This window comes from Triturus cristatus, chromosome 3_2 (assembly GCF_964204655.1).
Source record: "Triturus cristatus chromosome 3_2, aTriCri1.1, whole genome shotgun sequence".
In the NCBI taxonomy this organism is placed as follows: domain Eukaryota; kingdom Metazoa; phylum Chordata; class Amphibia; order Caudata; family Salamandridae; genus Triturus; species Triturus cristatus.
The window spans coordinates 668738134-668758550 of NC_140584.1; the positions used below are offsets into that span (position 1 = coordinate 668738134).

At 46.4% G+C, this 20417-nt stretch overlaps 1 protein-coding gene across 3 annotated transcripts in view; it reads right to left on the reverse strand.

The window, feature by feature from the left end:
- Positions 1-20417, reverse strand: part of NME9 (NME/NM23 family member 9) — a 592734-nt gene that overhangs the window by 112202 nt on the left and 460115 nt on the right. The window lies entirely within an intron of this gene.

Genomic DNA, 20417 nt, shown 5'->3' on the forward strand with positions numbered 1-20417 from the left:
AACCATTCTGATCTGCGTGAATCAGTTGTGAAGAAACGTGATTGAACCGAATAGAAAGTAATTTTGTAATAATTTTATAATCTGAGTTCAATAATGTTATGGGTCGATAAGAATTAGGATCTACGGCTTGCTTCCCTTTTTTCAAAAAACTGACTACCGTTCCATCATAGAAAGACGCAGGAATTGGGCCACCCTCCAACATAGAATTAACTAATAAAAGAAGGAGCGCAGAAAAAGAATTAAAAAACGTAACATAGAATTCCGAGGGGAGCCCATCTGGGCCACAAGCCTTACCATGCGGAAGGCTTTTGACAACAGACTCTAAATCATCAGAGAGAAATGATGACGCCATTGCTTCTTGGTCTAGTTTAGAAAGAGTAGGGAGACCAAATTTATCTAGGAAATCGTTTAATCTCCCCTGATCCGTAGTGTGGTATGAGGTATAGATCTTCTCATAATGGGACAGCATAATTGTTCCAATCTCTTCCTGATCTGAAGTATCCCCCCCACTAATTGGAGATTTAAGAGACCGAATTACATTAGCTGCAGCACGTTCTTTAACCTGCCATGCTAGGAATTTGCCCGTAAAATTACTATGTTCGTAAATTTTTTGGGATTGTCTGCAGAAAATTTCCTCACTTCTAGTAAAATAATGTGCATTCAACTCCCGTTTTGCGGCATTCAATTGATTTTGTATCCTAAGAGAAGGATTACAGTACATTTGGTTTACTAAAACCTGTATGTTTTGCTGCAATTGGTTCTTTGTATTCCTATATATGGCTGATTCCTTTGCATCTTTTCCAATAAATGCCCCCCGAATAAATGCCTTCAGTGAATCCCATACAACATGTATGGGGGCTGTCCCAATATTTCGTTCAATATACTCCCTAATCTCCTTTTTAAGAGAAGAGACCCATATTTCATCAGAAAGATAGGACTTGTTAAAAACCCATCGTTTCTGAGTATTCGTGCTCTCTTCCAGCACAAACTCAGCCACTAACATCGCATGGTCGGAGAAGCCATTATGTAACATCCGAAAATGCTGAATTTTAAATTTTGAGGAAACCAAAAGAAAGTCGATACGGGAAAATGACTTATGTCTCCCTGACCAACAAGTATATTCTCTTTTATCAGGATTTACAGAGCGCCATGGATCCACAAGATAGAAAATCCTTACGTTATTCGTAATTATCTGAAATGATTTAGGTTTCAACTGCTTTTTCCCACCAGTGGTCGAATCCAAGTTCGGTTTCATGAGAATATTAAAGTCCCCTCCAATTACAATATCTCCCCCAACCATCAGTAGGGACTGAAACATTTCATCATATATTTGAGGGCAATCGTTCAAGGGGGCATAAAAACTTACGAATGTAACATGCAATGGTCTATTCTTCAATTTACATGTGGCCCAGCACCACCTACCCTGAGTATCTGCATCCGTTTGAATCAACTCCGCCTCTAATCTCCTACTAAAAAAGAGTGCGACTCCTCTAGCTGATTCAGAGAAGAAGGAAAAGCCCCGATACGAAGCCCACCCCTTAAACATGGAAAACTCACCAGATTTAGAGATAGAAATATGGGTTTCTTGTAACAATATAATTGCTGGATTTTCTGACAAAATCCAAGTCTCTATTGCCCGCATCTTCTTTTTATTATTTAGACCGTTCACATTAAAAGAAAAAAATTTCAACTTTATTTTAGTCATAATTAGAGCCCAAATTTAGAGCCCCCAATCCACATTTTCCCTTTTTTTTATCCAATATAACTTTAAACAGTCAATACAAAAATCAATATTCACCAAATAACCCAGCAAAAGGACCAAGTTACAGAAATAAAGGAAGCGAAAAAAAAAGTTTTGTTGACCGAAATGCGGTCTTTTTGCTATCATAATTGCGTTCTTTCTGCTTCCCTCAGATGACGGCCGCCATTTTGTTTTTTTTCTTCAGCGTTTTTCTTCTATTTTTCGCTGCCATTGTATCTTTAAGCCTGGTTCCTGATGTTTTTTTGGTGGTATTGCGGCGGTGGCTGCGTTTGCTCACCTTCTGCCTTCTTTCTGAGCAATTATCTGTTGGCGCCTGGTCTCTCTGGTGGCTTCTGTGGATTCCTCAGATTGTCTCTCCTAGTAATTATTTAGGAGGGAAACAGTTGTGTCTCAGGCGTCCCAATACCCTCTGCTGCGTTAAACCTTGTGTTGGAAAACCACACTCCCACTCTGAAAGGGTGGTGGTGGTCTTCCGGACACACTGTGGTAGCTTGGCTCGAGTGGTCAGGAAACAGGCGCAGTGCTAAGCATACAATATACCCATACAAGAACCATGCGTGCATCCGTTCCAAAAACGACTCTACACCGTAAAAATTATGAAAATATTCTTTCTTTATCTTTTTCTCTTAGTTGCTGATTGGAAAAATAAATAGGTCAATCACAATATACAAGTTTCAATTAGTGCAGGTCAAATAAATATTGGCTGTTTGATGAAATAAATAGGGGTGATCATAAATAACAGGGCATAAATACAAGTGCAATATATACAGACAATTAAATACTTTGAGGCAATAAATACTGTACCAATCAATATTGTACACCATCAAGTCCTGTGGACCTATAAATATAGTGCAGCAATAAATAGGTAAAAATTCAATAAATACAGTACCCCCAATAAATAATTAAAAGTATACAGCAACACTCATGTAATCAGATGACACTTCAATTCTTAAGGGCTGATTTGGCCCAGGCACAGCTTGTAGGGTTGTGGAAGGCTTGTGGGGGGCTACTCCCTGGCTGGGACAAGGCTGAGGCCTAAGCTGAGGTAGATCAAAGGGGGGAATACCAGTGCCCTGGCTTTCTCTCTCCACACAACCTCTCTAGGTTAGTCCCAGTTCACCCCTTGCACAGTCAGGTTGGTTTCAGCACCTCCCTAGCCCCTTAGAGCAGTCTCTCAGGTCTCCACAGGGCCTTAGGCGCCCTCTACTCCACTTACTGCCCTTTTTCTGATGTTCCGACGCCGCTGGAGTCGTGTCGACGCCGTGAGGCGGTTCCGGTTCGGTCTCGGCGGCCTCGGCACAATGTCAGTTCTTTGACGACGCCGGTAGGCGGTTCCGGTCCGATGTCGGTGGCCTCGGTTCGATCTCGACCTCCGATTCGACGGCGTCGGGCAGTCTCCTCACGATGTCGACTTCGGGCGGCTCCGGTCCGATGGCGCTCTCGGCTCCGATGACGTCAGCCGGCCTGGCCTCGATGTCGACTTCCGGGCGACTCCGGAGTACGATCCTCACTCCCGACCTCCGGTGCTCCTCTACCTCGGTCTCCGACGACTCCGGAGGGCGGACTTCACTCCTCCGATGACGCCGCTCGCTCGACCTCGGTTCACTTCCTCCTCGACCTCTGGTATTCCTCACGACCTCCGTCGGCGCCCTCTCACGACCTCAGGCGGCTCCGGGTACGACGTCTGCTACTTCAGTCAGCGCCGCTTCTCCCCCTCGGGCTCCAGGTCTTCAGGCTACTCGACGCCGGACTCCAGGGAAACCAGTTCTCAGGTCAGAATCTTGCTGTTTTCTTGGTTCTAAGGCCTGTTCCTGCTGTCCAGGTCCTTAGGATAAGTTTCTTCTGTCTTCTTCCCACACAGGGCTATAGGCTGGGATCCATCAGTAGGGACAAGTATCAAGGGTGGGTTTATGGACCCCACTCCAGGCACAAGATTCCACCCCTGCTGCTTCACTCCTTCCTCCTTCACTGTTGTGCTCCTCTCTCTTCACCAGTCAGGTGCCAACTGCCAGCTCCAACTGCCAACACTCTGTCTTAACCTCCCAACATTCTAAACGGTCTCCAACTGTCACAGAGTTCTGGAATCTCCTGGAATGTTCTGGAAGGTGCTGGTAGGTTCCAGTGGATGCTGGTGATGTCACAGGTGGCCACCATTTTGTGCTCCAGGCCCTCAGACAGAAGTTTCAGGGGTAGCTAAAATGGCTCCCTGAATCTGCAGCAACACTAAAAACTCTGGTGGTTCCCAAAAAGGAAAAATTCAAACAGGGTTTGAGGCAAAAGTGGGACAAAATAAATAATGATGAGGAGGGACCACCCAAAGGGCTGACAGGTCTAACACGCGTCCCCCCCAGCTGAAAGTGGGGAGAGCTACCCAACCCCTTGGGAGTTCTCATCACTAAGGCGGAAATACCTTGAGAGACCGTCTGCATTGGCGTGGTCCACTCCAGGCCGATGTTCCACCTGAAAGTCCATCCCCTGTAGGGAAATAGACCACCTCAACAACTTGGGATTCTCCCCCTTCATTTGCATCAGCCAACGAAGGGGTCGGTGGTCGGTCTGAACTAGGAAGTGCGAGCCAAACAGGTATGGCCGCAACTTCTTCAGAGCCCATACCACTGCAAAGGCTTCACGCTCTATTGCACTCCACTTCTGTTCCCTGGGAAGTAGTCTCCTGGATAGGAAGACCACGGGTTGATCCAGACCCTCTTCGTTGAGTTGCGAGAACACTGCCCCAATGCCATGTTCTGATGCATCTGTCTGGACAATGAACTTCTTGGAAAAGTCTGGGGCCCTTAAGACCGGGGCCTCGCACATGGCTTTCTTCAATTTCTCAAAGGCTTGCTGACAAGCCTCCGTCCAGACTACCCGTCGAGGTTGTTTCTTGGACGTGAGCTCCGTGAGAGGGGCTACGATGGTACCGTACCCCTTCACGAAGCGGCGATAGTATCCCGTGAGGCCCAAAAATGCTCGGACCTCAGTCTGTGTCTTGGGGGGTTCCCAGGCCATGATGGCCTCGATCTTCGCCTGGAGGGGTTGCACCGTTCCCCTACCCACCAAGTGTCCAAGGTACACTACCGACCCCTGCCCGATCTGGCACTTGCTGGCCTTGATCGTCAATCCAGCTTGTCTCAGGGCCTGGAGAACAGCTTGCAGGTGACGCAAGTGATCCTCCCAGCTGTTACTGAAGACGGCTATGTCATCCAGATAAGCAGCAGAGAAACTCTCCATTCCGGTGAGGATCTGGTTTACCAGGCGCTGAAACGTGGCAGGTGCGTTCTTGAGCCCAAAGGGCATCACACAGAACTGGTAGTGGCCATTGGGCGTGGAGAAGGCTGACCTTTCCCTTGCTCCATCAGTCAAAGAGATCTGCCAGTACCCCGAAGTAAGGTCAAAGGTACTTAGATATTGGGCAGCTCCCAGCCGGTCAATCAATTCATCCGCCCTAGGGATCGGATGAGCATCAGTTTTTGTCACTGAATTCAGTCCCCGGTAGTCCACACAGAACCTCAGTTCTGGTTGGGCACCCGGTGGTGCAGCTTTCGGTACTAACACCACCGGACTAGACCAGGGGCTGCTAGAAGGTTCAATCACTCCTAGCTCCAGCATCTTAGTGACTTCACTATGAATGCTGGCCTTCACCTTGTCTGACATCCGGTAGATCTTGGACTTCACAGGTGGGCTGTCTCCTGTGTCCACGTCATGGACGCACAGGTGAGTCCTACCCGGGACAAGGGAGAACAACGCAGAGTACTGCCCCAGGGCCTGGCGACAGTCCTCCTGCTGTTCAGGAGTTAGAGATGAGGAGAGAATCACTCCCTCCACCGACCCATCCTTTTCCTGAGACGCAAACAGATCAGGGAGAGGCTCGCTTTCCACGTCCTCTTCTCCGTCAGTCACCATCATCAAGATGACTTCGGGCCTCTCGTGGTGGGGTTTGAGGCGGTTGGCATGCAGCACCCGCAGGGGCTGACGAGGGGTCTTCAGGTCCACCAAGTAGGTAGCCTTACCCTTCTTCTCCAACACCTCAAAGGGTCCTGACCAGCGATCCTGGAGGGCACTAAGCTCTCCTGGTTCGATCACCCACACCTTCTGGCCAGGCTCCAACTCCACCGGGTGAGCGTTGTGGTCATACCACGCCTTCATCACTGCTTGGCTGGCTTCCAAGTTGTCAGAAGCTTGCTTCCACAACTTAGCCATTTGGCTCCGGAAGGCCAGCATATAGCTCACCACATCCTGGGGGAGCTTTCTGGGAGTTCTTTCCCATCCGTCTCTCACCAGGTTAAGAGGTCCACGTACAGGGTGCCCATACAGAAGCTCGAAGGGGCTGAAGCCCACTCCCTTCTGTGGCACTTCCCTGTATGAAAAAAGTAAACAGGGTAGGAGGACGTCCCATTTCCTCCGCAGGCTTTCAGGCAGACTTCTGATCATGCCTTTCAAGGTTTTATTAAACCTCTCCACCAGACCATTGGTCTGGGGGTGGTAAGGAGTTGTGAACCGGTAGGTCACTCCACACTCCTTCCACATTGCCCGCATATATGCTGACATGAAGTTGGTCCCCCTGTCGGACACAACTTCCTTGGGAAAACCCACTCGGGTAAAGATTCCCATCAGGGCCCTAGCCACAACAGGTGCTGTTATGGTCCTCAGAGGTATTGCCTCTGGGTACCGTGTGGCATGATCCACCAGAACCAGGATAAACCTGTGACCAGCTGTAGTTGGTGGATCTAATGGACCCACAATGTCGATGCCCACCCTTTCAAAGGGGGTGCTAACGACAGGAAGTGGTTCCAGGGGAGCTTTCAGCTTCACCCCTGTTTTCCCACTGGCTTGGCAAGACACACATGTCCGGCAGTAGGTATCGGACGACACTTTCATCTGAGGCCAATAAAAGTGTGGGACAAGACGGGCGAAGGTCTTGTCTTGCCCCAGGTGTCCTGCCAATGGTATCTCGTGAGCCAACTCCAGAAGGAAGGCTCGATAACGTTGAGGAACTACCAAGGCTCGTGACGATCCATGTAGGGGTGCCTTGGGTTCACTGTAGAGGAGGCCATCCTCCCAGTAAACACTGTAGTTCCCCTCAACGTTCCCTGCTGCCTGGGCTTCGGCCTGTCGCCTCAGCCCCTCAAGGGTAGGGCACTCCCTCTGGCCCTGGCAGAATTCCTCCCTGGACGGGCCTCCCTCCACGTGCCACTCGGCCGGGATGGGTAGGTCCTCCAGGTTGGTAACGTCCCCCTCCGCAGACTCCTGGTCCACCACCTCCGGTGGCCTATCCGTCCTACGGGGTGGAGACGCCGAGGCAGGCTCCTCCTGTCCTCGGTTCTTCCCTTGACTGGCAGCTGGCTGGGCCTTTGTTCCAGGCTCCAGCCGGAATGAACTCCCTCTTCGGGTAGTCGCGGACCTTGTGCTAACACAGGCCCAGTCAGGTGTACCCAGCATCTCGGTGTGAGTCCGGTATTCCACCTCCTTCCAAGCGTTGTGCTCCATGTCATTGCCCAGCAGACAATCGACTGGCACGGCAGGGCTTACGGCAACTCGAAGTGAACCTGCAACCCCCCCCCATTCAAAGGGAACCTCGGCCACGGGATAGTGGCCTGTTCTGCCGTCAGCCATCGCGGCTGGGTGGAGTACATCGGGAATTACCTGCTCTGGAGACACCAGCTGGCTACGCACCATAGTCATACTGGCTCCTGTGTCTCTCAGAGCCTCCCCTCTTTGGCCGTTGATGGTGATCCACTGCCCATACTTTGCGGTATTTGCGGGCACCTGGATCTTAGGAACCATCTCCCGTTCTCCCAGGGACACTAGAGTGACACCCGCCCACTCCCTTCCCTTAGTTAAGGGCATCTCCTCCCCGAGCACTACACTAGCTACTCCGGGGGGCTTTCCTCCAGTGGGAGGGGGTGATCGTTTCTGACACTTCGGATCTCCTTTATAGTGTCCAACGCCACCGCACTCATAGCAATGGACAACCCTTGGCTGCTGACTCTGGCCAGGATTAGGGTTTCTGGGTGGGTTAGCCTTAGAGGTGAATCCTGTTCCCTTCCCTTGGAAGTTATTTTGGGGGCCTTTGGAGAACTCCTTTTTCTTTTCCCCTCCTTCTTTCTTCTGGGGGGCGCCCTGTCCGGCCTTTTGAGTATCCCCTCCAGTCCCCCTTGTGGACACCCGGGTACTAGCCCAGATGTCCGCCTCCTCAGCAAGCTTCCGGGGGCTGGTCAGCTTGCTATCCACCAGGTGTTGCCGCAGTTCAGGGAAACATTTCTCGAGTAGGTGTTCCTTCAGTACTAGGTCAAACAGCTCCTCGTAGTTCCTTACTTCACTGCCCTGAATCCAACCTTCCAGTGCCTTCTTTGCATAGTCCAGGAAGTCCACCCAATTCTGTGTGCCCAGTTTGTGACTACCCCTGAACTTCTGTCTGTACTTTTCAGGTGTTAGTCCAAACTTTCTGAGGAGCGCCAGTTTCATGGCGGGGTAGTGGGTCTGCTCATCCTCTTCGAGGGCCAATAAAGCATCCCTACCAGCTGGAGGCATGTACTTATACAATCCCCCTCCCCAGTACTTCACTGGAACCCCATGGGCCCTCAACGAGACCTCATAGGCTGCTAGCCACTTGGCGATGTCATCACCCACCCCATAGCTAGCTACTATGTCCTTTGGCAGGTAAGGTTTGGGTTCCCTGGTGGACTCTTGGATTTGGCTGCCACCATTAGGAACAGTTGGTGCCCCAATTCTTAGGATCTGAAGCTCTATCTCTTTCAGTCTTATCTCATGAGCCATCCTCTCTTTCTCCGTCTCATGAGCCAACCTCTGTTCCTCCTTCTCCTTCTCCAGCTTTGCTAAATCCCATGTGAGCTGTCTTTTCTCTCTCCGATCTGCTAACTCCACGCTGGATAAGCCCCCGCTAGAGACAGTGCTGCCCTTCCTAGAAAGTGTCCTGGGCCCTGCTGACAGGTTCCCCACCTCAGGTTGGTACATCTCAGCCCCCTCGGGGTCAGGCTCTCCATCCCTGTCTTCCTCCTCAGCCTTGCTTTCTCGGCGTGCCTCCCCCCAAGCCCTTAAGCTGGTTTGGAGTGCACCCTTCTTTGCTCCTGGGGGACAGTACACCCCCTCCCGCTGGCAAAACTCCCTGAGTTGGGCCACAGTGTACGTTTCTAGATTTTCTAGTACAAACTCCATCTTGCCCACTCAGGTTAGAGGACAGGTTTTGTGCAGTAACAATGTAGGGGGGTACCTTTAGTAATACCTCCTCCCACCACCAGAGTAAATTTGGAAAAAACAAAAACCCACAATTAGGAAGGCCGCTCTTGAGAAAACTCCCGGTGTAGGCCTATGGACTACCCACAGTTATTGTTGAGTATATGTAGGCACAGCTCTATCCCACCGCTGCCACCAATTTATGTTGGAAAACCACACTCCCACTCTGAAAGGGTGGTGGTGGTCTTCCGGACACACTGTGGTAGCTTGGCTCGAGTGGTCAGGAAACAGGCGCAGTGCTAAGCATACAATATACCCATACAAGAACCATGCGTGCATCCGTTCCAAAAACGACTCTACACCGTAAAAATTATGAAAATATTCTTTCTTTATCTTTTTCTCTTAGTTGCTGATTGGAAAAATAAATAGGTCAATCACAATATACAAGTTTCAATTAGTGCAGGTCAAATAAATATTGGCTGTTTGATGAAATAAATAGGGGTGATCATAAATAACAGGGCATAAATACAAGTGCAATATATACAGACAATTAAATACTTTGAGGCAATAAATACTGTACCAATCAATATTGTACACCATCAAGTCCTGTGGACCTATAAATATAGTGCAGCAATAAATAGGTAAAAATTCAATAAATACAGTACCCCCAATAAATAATTAAAAGTATACAGCAACACTCATGTAATCAGATGACACTTCAATTCTTAAGGGCTGATTTGGCCCAGGCACAGCTTGTAGGGTTGTGGAAGGCTTGTGGGGGGCTACTCCCTGGCTGGGACAAGGCTGAGGCCTAAGCTGAGGTAGATCAAAGGGGGGAATACCAGTGCCCTGGCTTTCTCTCTCCACACAACCTCTCTAGGTTAGTCCCAGTTCACCCCTTGCACAGTCAGGTTGGTTTCAGCACCTCCCTAGCCCCTTAGAGCAGTCTCTCAGGTCTCCACAGGGCCTTAGGCGCCCTCTACTCCACTTACTGCCCTTTTTCTGATGTTCCGACGCCGCTGGAGTCGTGTCGACGCCGTGAGGCGGTTCCGGTTCGGTCTCGGCGGCCTCGGCACAATGTCAGTTCTTTGACGACGCCGGTAGGCGGTTCCGGTCCGATGTCGGTGGCCTCGGTTCGATCTCGACCTCCGATTCGACGGCGTCGGGCAGTCTCCTCACGATGTCGACTTCGGGCGGCTCCGGTCCGATGGCGCTCTCGGCTCCGATGACGTCAGCCGGCCTGGCCTCGATGTCGACTTCCGGCGACTCCGGGGTGCGATCCTCACCCCCGACCTCCGGTGCTCCTCCACACAGGTTCCGGGCGACTCCGGAGTACGATCCTCACTCCCGACCTCCGGTGCTCCTCTACCTCGGTCTCCGACGACTCCGGAGGGCGGACTTCACTCCTCCGATGACGCCGCTCGCTCGACCTCGGTTCACTTCCTCCTCGACCTCTGGTATTCCTCACGACCTCCGTCGGCGCCCTCTCACGACCTCAGGCGGCTCCGGGTACGACGTCTGCTACTTCAGTCAGCGCCGCTTCTCCCCCTCGGGCTCCAGGTCTTCAGGCTACTCGACGCCGGACTCCAGGGAAACCAGTTCTCAGGTCAGAATCTTGCTGTTTTCTTGGTTCTAAGGCCTGTTCCTGCTGTCCAGGTCCTTAGGATAAGTTTCTTCTGTCTTCTTCCCACACAGGGCTATAGGCTGGGATCCATCAGTAGGGACAAGTATCAAGGGTGGGTTTATGGACCCCACTCCAGGCACAAGTTTCCACCCCTGCTGCTTCACTCCTTCCTCCTTCACTGTTGTGCTCCTCTCTCTTCACCAGTCAGGTGCCAACTGCCAGCTCCAACTGCCAACACTCTGTCTTAACCTCCCAACATTCTAAACGGTCTCCAACTGTCACAGAGTTCTGGAATCTCCTGGAATGTTCTGGAAGGTGCTGGTAGGTTCCAGTGGATGCTGGTGATGTCACAGGTGGCCACCATTTTGTGCTCCAGGCCCTCAGACAGAAGTTTCAGGGGTAGCTAAAATGGCTCCCTGAATCTGCAGCAACACTAAAAACTCTGGTGGTTCCCAAAAAGGAAAAATTCAAACAGGGTTTGAGGCAAAAGTGGGACAAAATAAATAATGATGAGGAGGGACCACCCAAAGGGCTGACAGGTCTAACACCTTGATACTATCATCGTCTGCTACGCCTCCTCTTGCTGCTGACTACGCAATTTTTCTGCGGTCCTGCCTGTATTCCGCCATTGTTTATTTCTGCTATAGCTGGTTGTGGCTCTGTCAGTATGGAGGGCGTACATTCTACCAAGTCTCACGGAGGCGCTACTGGGGGAAGGAAGGACTCAAGCAATCCTTCGGTTAAACGCACCAAAAAGGACCCACCTTCCCCAAATAAATCTCCACTGCCTCTCACTCTTGAGGATATTATGGAGGAGTTGAGCCTTATTCGTCCTTTTATCACAGACACTGTTGCCACGCTTCAGAGGTTAGATGATAAGTGGTCTAGCATGGATACAAGACTGTCTGAGGTGGAGCAGAGGATCAGTGATGCACAGGATGTTGTCACTAAAGTTGACACTCTCACCAAAGAAGTTGGCCAGCTCAAGAAAGTGGCGGAAGATTTGGAAAACCGCAATAGGCGCAACAACCTGCGCATTTATGGTATTCCTGAGGGATCAGAGGGGTCGGACATGATTCAATTCCTTAAATCCCAAGTTCTTCAAATTGTTGGCCTCCCGAAATCCTCAGATTTTAATATACAACGTGCCCGTCGTCTGGGGCCAAGAAATGCTTCTTCTGCTTCTAAACCTCGTGGAATCATAGCATATTTCCTCCTCTACTCAGACCTTATGATGATTCTCCAAGCCGCCAAGCAACACAAGCAAATGATCTGGTCTGGGCACAAGGTCTTTTTCACTCAGGATGTCTCCAAGCCTACGGCCTCCCGCCGAAAGGAATTCTTGGACCTCAGGCCGGCTTTGAAATCTATGAACGCACGCTACGGTTTAATACACCCTTGTTTTTTCAAAGTGACCTATAAGGAAAGAACTTATAGCTTTGAGGATCCTGATGACCTGCGGAAGTTTATTCATACTCACAAGGGAGAACTTATGGAACTGAGCAAATCCTAGTTGTTTTTCTTTCCTCTTAAAAGTATAGGATTATCCTGTTTTGCTTAATGTGTTTACTTGGAAGAATGGATAGTTTCTTGTACTTCTTGTGCTCATTCCTTGTTTTTCCTTTGTTTTGCAGGAGTTCCCTCTGTGGTGTTCTTGTTACGGTCACCCTTTTGTCCCATCCCGCTGTTTACAGTGTCTACCCCTTCTGTTGCCGTCTCTTTCCCTAGATGTTCGGTAAGTTCCTTCGCTTGTCCTATTTGATTTTTATATTGTTCGAATTTCCCGATTTATAGTCTTTTGTCTATCCGTTTCTTTTTCTACTTCTATGATGGTTTGTTCTCTTATATGCTTCTCTTGCGCGGCTGTTTTGGTTTTCGTCGCCCCCCTCTCACAGTAATGTTTTTTGTTCAATTGTTTTCCGTGGCCAGAGTCTACTGGCTTTTCGCCACCCTCCTTATGATGCCTTTTGGGGGTTTTTGTACCCCTACACCCTTCTTCCTATCCTTTCCCCTCTCCTTTTCGCTTTCTCCCTCCTTTTGCTGTTTGTCATCCCATTCCTCATACCTCTTTATTCCTGTCCTCTCTACTCTTTTGGCAACCTCTTCAATATCTGATACACATCATATTTTCCTTTTCTCTTTCTCCGTTCATGGTACTTTTTTGTCCTTCTTTTCTTTTATATCTTCACCAACGTACCTGCGGCAGTTGTCTGCTCCAATTTTTCTGTCCCTTACTATTTATTCAGGCACCTGTGCATTTCATTTTCATTTTCAGTTTGCTCCTCTTTCTCTTTCCTGTCCTAAATTCCATACTCCTTTCGGCTTATCCTTACCTTCTTTACACAAATGAATGGTTTTCGTGTCATTTCTTGGAATGTTAAAGGAGTTCGCAACCCTGTAAAAAAACAACGTGTCTTATCTCATTTAGCAAGGTTGAAATGTCAGGTTGCGCTGTTACAAGAGACCCACCTTAATTCTCAAGATTTATCGTCGTTGCGTAGACAATGGGTTGGAGAGGCATTTTGTTCTCCAGCAGCAAATGGTAAAAATGGTGTTCTTATTTTGTTTCATAAGTCATTATCTGTTCAATTGCACAATGAATTACATGATACTTGTGGTAGATGGCTATTCTTAGATGTTACTGTTAATAATACAAAATTCTCCTTTTGTAGTGTGTATGGCCCTAACGGGGTAGATTTGACCTTTTGGAGGGATTTCTCTATACTTCTATCCTCTCATGCAAGTGATAATTTGATTGTAGGTGGTGATTGTAACCAACTAATGGACCCATTTTTAGATCGCAAATCACACACCAGATATGTCCCCAACAAAATGCAAAAGTCCTTTTTTAATGCTATCTCCTCCAGAGGTCTTATTGACTCTTGGAGACTCTCCCATCCTGACACCTTAGAATTTTCCTTTTTTTCTCCAGTACACTCCTCACATTCCCGTATAGACTATATTTTTCTCACACAACATTCATTCCAATTTATGACTAATTCAGAAATAGGCTCAATCCTTATATCTGACCATGCTCCGGTTATTACTGATCTGGACTTTCCCTCACCTACTCCTACCTCTAGGCGGTGGCGTTTCAATAACTCGCTCCTCCTAGACTCACAGTTTGTCGACCAATTTACATTCTTTGCAAAGGATTTTTTTATTAATAATCTTCACTCCACTCCTCACTCTCATTCTATTTGGGACTCCTTCAAGGCTGCTGCCAGAGGTTTTGTTATAGCTTTTGTCTCACGAAAAAAGAAAGCGGCTCTTTCAAAGTCGGCTCAAATTCTTAAACAAATTAAAGACCTAGAGCATCTTTACTTTACCACTAACTCCTCAGAATCACTCTCTTCCCTCATCAAAGCAAAAATGCAGTTTAACAAGCATTCTTGGGACTCTGCGAGTATTACCCTCCTCAATTTTCACTCCAAAATGTATGGCGGGCGCAATAAAGCTGGCAAGTCTCTCGCTAACTATCTAAAAATTTAAAAACAAAAATCTAAAATAATAACTATTACCGATTTACATGGTGTTCCTCAGCATACTGCTGACAAAATTCTCGACTGTTTTGTTCAATACTATTCTACACTTTATACACCCGAATCTGTCCCCTCGCCTTCCCAAATAGACTCCTTCTTTCAGTCCCTCCCCTGGCCTTCGGACAGGTCTGTTGATCTCTCTTCACTGGATATTCCTCCTTCAGAGAAGGAGCTACTTAATGCCATTACTCTTCTTCCCAAAGATAAAACCCCGGGCCCAGATGGTTTCACGGTTCGTTTCTTTCTCCATTTTAAGGATATCCTTTTACCTCATTTATTTTCTTTGATTACTTCCTTTGTGGCTCAAGGGAGGTCTCAAGGTTCTTTCACTCAGGCTATGCTATGCTTAATCCCTAAAAAAGATAAAGATCCCTCCCTTTGCAAAAACTATCGACCCATCTCCTTGATTAATACGGACTGTAAAATTTATGCTAAGGTTTTGGCCTCTCGTATTAACAAGGTTATCCCTGATCTTATCAATATCTATCAATCTGGGTTTGTTAAAGGTAGATCCATCACTGACAACTCGAGAACATTCCTTAACATCATTCATCTGGCCTCAAAGATGGACTCCCCAATCGCTGCCATTACCTTAGATGCTGAGAAAGCGTTCGATAGAGTTTGTTGGGATTTTATGTTCGGGGCTTTGCGCTGGCATGGCTTTAGTCCTCCCTTTATTCGTTATGTTAAGTTGCTATATTCTGCTCCCTCCACCTCTATTTGGGTTAACGGGTCGCAATCCTCTTATTTTTCTCTACATAGAGGTACTAGACAGGGTTGTCCTCTCTCTCCTCTTCTTTTCATCCTTGCGCCAGAGCCCTTTTTAGAAAAAATTCGCCGTTCACCATTGTATGCTGGCTTCAAATTTCAAAACATGGACATCAAGTTTACGGCCTACGCCGACGATATTTTGCTTTATATTTCCAACCCGTCCACCTCTTTGCCCGCACTCTTTTCTCTGTTACAAGAGTACTCTTTAGTTTCTGGGTACAAGCTTAATATAGATAAATCTGAGGTCTTGCCACTTAATAAATTTTGCCTTCCTCATATGTTTCAGGGTTCGGGTTTTGAATGGAACTCAGGTAATATTAAATGTCTAGGTATTCTGTATGCCAGCACCATTAGAGACACGATAAAGCTTAATCAGAAGGATATTGTTAAAAAACTCTCCTCCCTTATAGAACGTTGGTCCCCCCTTTTTTTATCCTGGTGGGGGAGGCTCGCCACTATTAAAATGATGCTCCTTCCTATAGTCAATTTTTACCTTTCAATGCTCCCAATCTCCCTTCCTCTCTATTTTTTTAAATCTATGAACCGTATTTTTACCTCCTTTTTATGGAATAAACGTAAGGCAAGGATTTCTCTCTCTCGTCTTCAACAGCCTAAAGATCTGGGTGGAGTGAATTTCCCCAAAATTGTTCGTTTTCACTCAGCTTTTACTCTGAAACAGATTTGGCCTTTTCTGTCTGACTTGTCTGAACCCCCTCTAACAGCCTGGAGCGCTATAGAACTTGCCCAGCTTTGGCTTTTATCATTCGTTACGGCTGCCCGGTTATCTCATCCTCCACAACGTTTTCTTACTCCTATCTTTAGACACTCTAAGGCACTCGCCCTCTCTGTCTTTCGCTCTTCCTTATCGCAGTTGGAATTCCATTCCTCAATCCCAATTTGGTACAACAAGTCCATTAAGATTAATCACAGAGCACTTTTTTGGAAAGAATGGATAGATAAAGGCATCATTACTTTCGATTCCTTACTTAGTAATAACTCCCTGCGCGACTTTTCCGATATTCGTGATTCTTTTCATCTTTCTAATGTTCATTCCTCTCAGTATCCCTTGCTCAAGAACTCTTTAGATCTCTTTATTTCTCAGGGCGCTTCACTTTCCACTGCTGACTCAACCATTTTCCCCCTCCCGGACTTCTCTATTCCCCTTAAAGCTGCTGCTATTTACAAGTTACTTTCTTGTTCTCACACAGCAAGAATTAAGTCCAAGCTTGAACTTTCCTGGGAACTGGACCTAGCCCAAGAGTTTCCTCTTCAAGTTTGGAACTCTCTATGGTTAAAGTTACACACTGCTTCACGTTCTGCCAGTACCACACAGACTCTGTATTTTTTTTATAATAAACTTTTTTTTACCCCTTCTGATTTATATAGCTTTAAATTGATTGACTCTAAAAAATGTTGGTCTTGCCCCTCTGAGAATAGTGACTTTGTGCATATGTTTTTTCACTGCCCGTTGGTTAAATCCCTCTGGTCCCGTGTTTGGTCTAAACTGAACGATATTTTAGCTACTGACCACACTTTTGAGATTGTTCATATCTTTCTAGGTGGTATGGCTCCTATATGGAATGTTTCTGCTAATGTTCGTAAATTTATTGACTTGTATATAGCCATTACTCTACAGATAATTACGACCAATTGGAAAGATGCCTCCAAGATCTCATATAATGCATGGTGGAATCTATTATGTCATCACCACCGAATGGATCGTGCTTTTGCCACCACTGTACCCCTTTTGATCAAAAAGGATTTGTTATGGTTGCCATTAACCAATTTTCTTTCCCAAACTGTTCCTTAAATAGCTGTTTTTATTTCTCTTTTTTTGGTTCATGTTATAGATACAGCTTCTCTTAATATGTTTATTCACTTATTAACTTCTATACTTATATGATGTTTATTCTGTATAATGGTTACATTTTTTCCCCCTCCCCCTCCTTTTTTCCTCCTCTCTTCTTTACCCTCCCTACCCATTACTCAAAACCTTAAAATGCTTTTTACATATGTACATTCTTTATCTTTTATGGCACTTTTTTCAGATTGTACCAATTAGTTTTTTTTTTTTCCTCTGTTCTATTACACTGCCATGGTCTTTCTTTTGTACTGATGTTTTACTTGGTCTATGTTATTTAATAAAGCTTTCTAAACTCAAAAAAAAAGAAAGATAAACTTTGGAAGAAATATATTGATAAGAATTTAGCTAATTAGCTCAACAGAAATTTCACACCGTTGGTAAGTGCATTCATGCTCTTCGTTCCCAAATGAAATGGTGTTTTGAAACCATGTGTGGATTATCAAGAATTGAATGCCATCACTGTTAAGAATCAGTATTCTTTGCCATTGATTTCAGTACTATTAGAGTAAGTCCACACTTCCAAGGATTTCCCCAAGGTAGAGGCGCTTACAATTTAGTCCAAATAAAAGCTGCTGATGAATGGAAAACTGCCCTTATTATGAAGTATGGTCCCTTTGAAGGTATGGTCATGCCTTTTGGACTATACAATCCAATAGACTCTTCACAGCACTTGGTGAATGATACGTTTAGATACATTTTGGACACATTTGTAATTATTTTGATGACATTTACATTTTTTGCCAGGTTTGAGCTCCCTCTTTGAATGCTAATTTGGAGAAGTAATTTGGAGAAGTGCTTATTTGAAATGTAGTCTGTTATCCCTGCGGTTCATCCTATCTGACTAAGGAATTAGCATGGACCTAAAAAGGTGTCAGCAGTAGTAGAATGGCTTGTACTCCGCAATAAAAAAGATATACAGAAATGTTTAGATTTACCAACTTTTACCGACACTTCATTGACTCCTTCTCCATTTTTATGGTACCCATTATTCAGTTGACCAGGAAGGGCATTTCTTCTTAATTAGGTTCAGCTCAGTAAAGTTACCTTTTATTGTGGAAACCAGTACGTCTTAATTTCGCTTGGGGATAAAAAGTCTCAGAAAGATCCTTTGACTGAAGCTATGCATCCAGTAGCTTTCTTCTCGCTTATGTCAAAAGTCAGCAGTACTGCATCATATATGATAAAGAACTACTAGCAATTAAAGAAGCCTTTGTTCACTGGGGTCTTCATCTGGAGGAAGCCTTGCAAGTAGTGACTGTATGGGCTGATCATTAAAATCTAGATTTCTAAAGTTCATGAAATGTATGAACTCTCGGGAGGGCAGGTGGATGCTGTTCTGCTAGAGATTTCAGTATCTCATCACTTATAGACCAGGGAAAAGAACGGAAAAAATTACAGAATGCTAAGATATGTGACTTTAAGAGTTTCTAAAGGCTGGATTTAGGACGAATCTCATCAGTATACAATAAAGGAAAAATTGTCATAAAACAAAATGTTTGACTCGTCAACAGAGTTGCAGGGTAAAATACTGTTCTGGTTCCATGATACTACCATTGCAGGACATCCTGGAGAAAGAAAGACTTACTATTTGGTGATTAAACACTTTTGGTGGCCTACTATCAGAAGAGATGTAGGCCGATATGCGAAACAATGGACTCCTTCACTAAATGAGCCCATCTTATCCCGCTGCCTAGACTGCCTACTGCCCTGAATTTCAGCAGGATCTTTTTGAAGGAAGTTGTACAATTACATGGATTACCTTCTGAAATAATCACTTACAGCGGTTCCCAGTTGATTTCAAAATTTAGAAAATACACTTTCTTTAGTTGAGTACCATCGATTTCCATATCCAATACCCATTGACCCTAACTGGTGGTCAGCTTGAGCAAATTAACCAATCCCTAGAACTTAGATGCTACTTAAGAACCAACAAGGACATTAGGTTTTGTTGTTAACAGCAGAATTTGCCGACAATCATTCCATGCATTCATCCTTAGGAACTTTTCCCTTCTGTTATTTTGGTTTTCACTGTCAAGTCATCCCAAAGATTTCAAAGCCAACCTCAGTCCCATCAGTTAAAGCTCTATTATCCCTGATCACTTTAGTACAGGCCAGCACACTGCTTCTTTTACAGCAAGCAAGAGCTGATTACAAACCTTTTGCTGACCTTCAATTGGCAAAAGTCTCCCCCCCCCCCCATTACAAGAAAAGAGATCCGGTTTAGTTATCCACCCCTTTCGTCCCATCGTCTACTTTCCATTCTAAATTCGCACCTTCATTTGTAGGTCATTTTTCGGTGTTATATCTGGTAGGACAAAGTGTAGTGCTTTTAGATTTTCTCAAGTGGTGTGGACACATCCGGTCTTCCACATATCTAGTGTAATGCCTGCCATGTGTATGACTACTACTCCCCATCTCCTCTTACCAAAGATGGGCCCATAGAGTTTGAAGTTGAAGCTAAACTCAATTTCAGGAGACTGAATAGGCAGTTGCAAAATCTGTTGGCCTTGAAGGGTTATTTGCAAGCAGAGTGCTCTTGGGAACATGCCACATTTGTTCATGCACCTAGATTGGTAGCGCTGTTCCATCAAAGGGACCACAACAAGACAACATCCAGGGAGGAGGGCCTACAGGGAGGGATCCTGTGAAGAACTAATAGGTAAGCGGAGACAGGGAATGGTTGTAAAAAGAAGATGCAATAGAAGTTGCACTAGAATCCCTGTGAGACTAATGGCAGACCAGCTTACAGAAGCTAGGGTGCCTAAAGGTCAAGGCAGTGGGGCTCCCAAGTACTGAATGGAAGCAGTGCTATATAAACTGTTCCCTTCCTTTGAGAAGGTGCCTGATAACTTCTTGTATTGCATTGGCTCCTTTGCTGTCACTTTAACTCTTTCACAGTACCATTCGCTCTTTACGTTTATTGCTTTTAGGGCGGGCATCAGCACTGTGCTGTTGTATTTCTCTGTGTGGCTTTGGCAAACCCACCCATTGCCATTGGCTGTTAGCTGCAGCATTCAGAAATGCTGGCTTTGTATTGGTCTATTATGGCAATTGTCTCCTCTTGGGTGGCTCCTTCCTCCCATGGCAATTTCACTAATGGTTTCTTTTGGTTGTCCCACAGGAGGGGGCCGTGCCAGGTTTTGTTTTTGGTACTTCCTCTGAGTCACTCCTCGCCACTCCCTCTCAGCCAGGGTGCTTGGACCGGCAGCCTTTTCTCTCTTAATTGGCCCGCAGTATTTTCCCACGCTGAGCTCCGACTTCCAAGGTGTGGTGGGGAATGCCCCATGTACGCCACCCAGCTGTAATTTCATTTGCTGGAAAGACTGCAGTGGCTCCAAGGAGAGACAGCCAGTGAGTTTTGCCGTGCTAGTCTGGTGGGTGCTTAAGCTCTCCGATGTGGCTTTAATGTCGCCCTTTATAGTTTAATCTAATACAGTGTACTGAAAAGGCAGTGTGCCTATTATGTTGCTCGACTTTCCCCAGCTTTCTGTTCCGTTGCCTTTCGTGTTCAGTAGCTTAATGTAGCAACGACAAGCAAATTCAGCTGGAGCTTCTCAAAAAGGGCACTGGCGGGCAGCAGGAGGTAAAACTCTGCCATTTGGCCCCGAATTCCACAAGAAGCAGTACACTGCACATCTTAAACCGCTGACAAAATGCGAAACG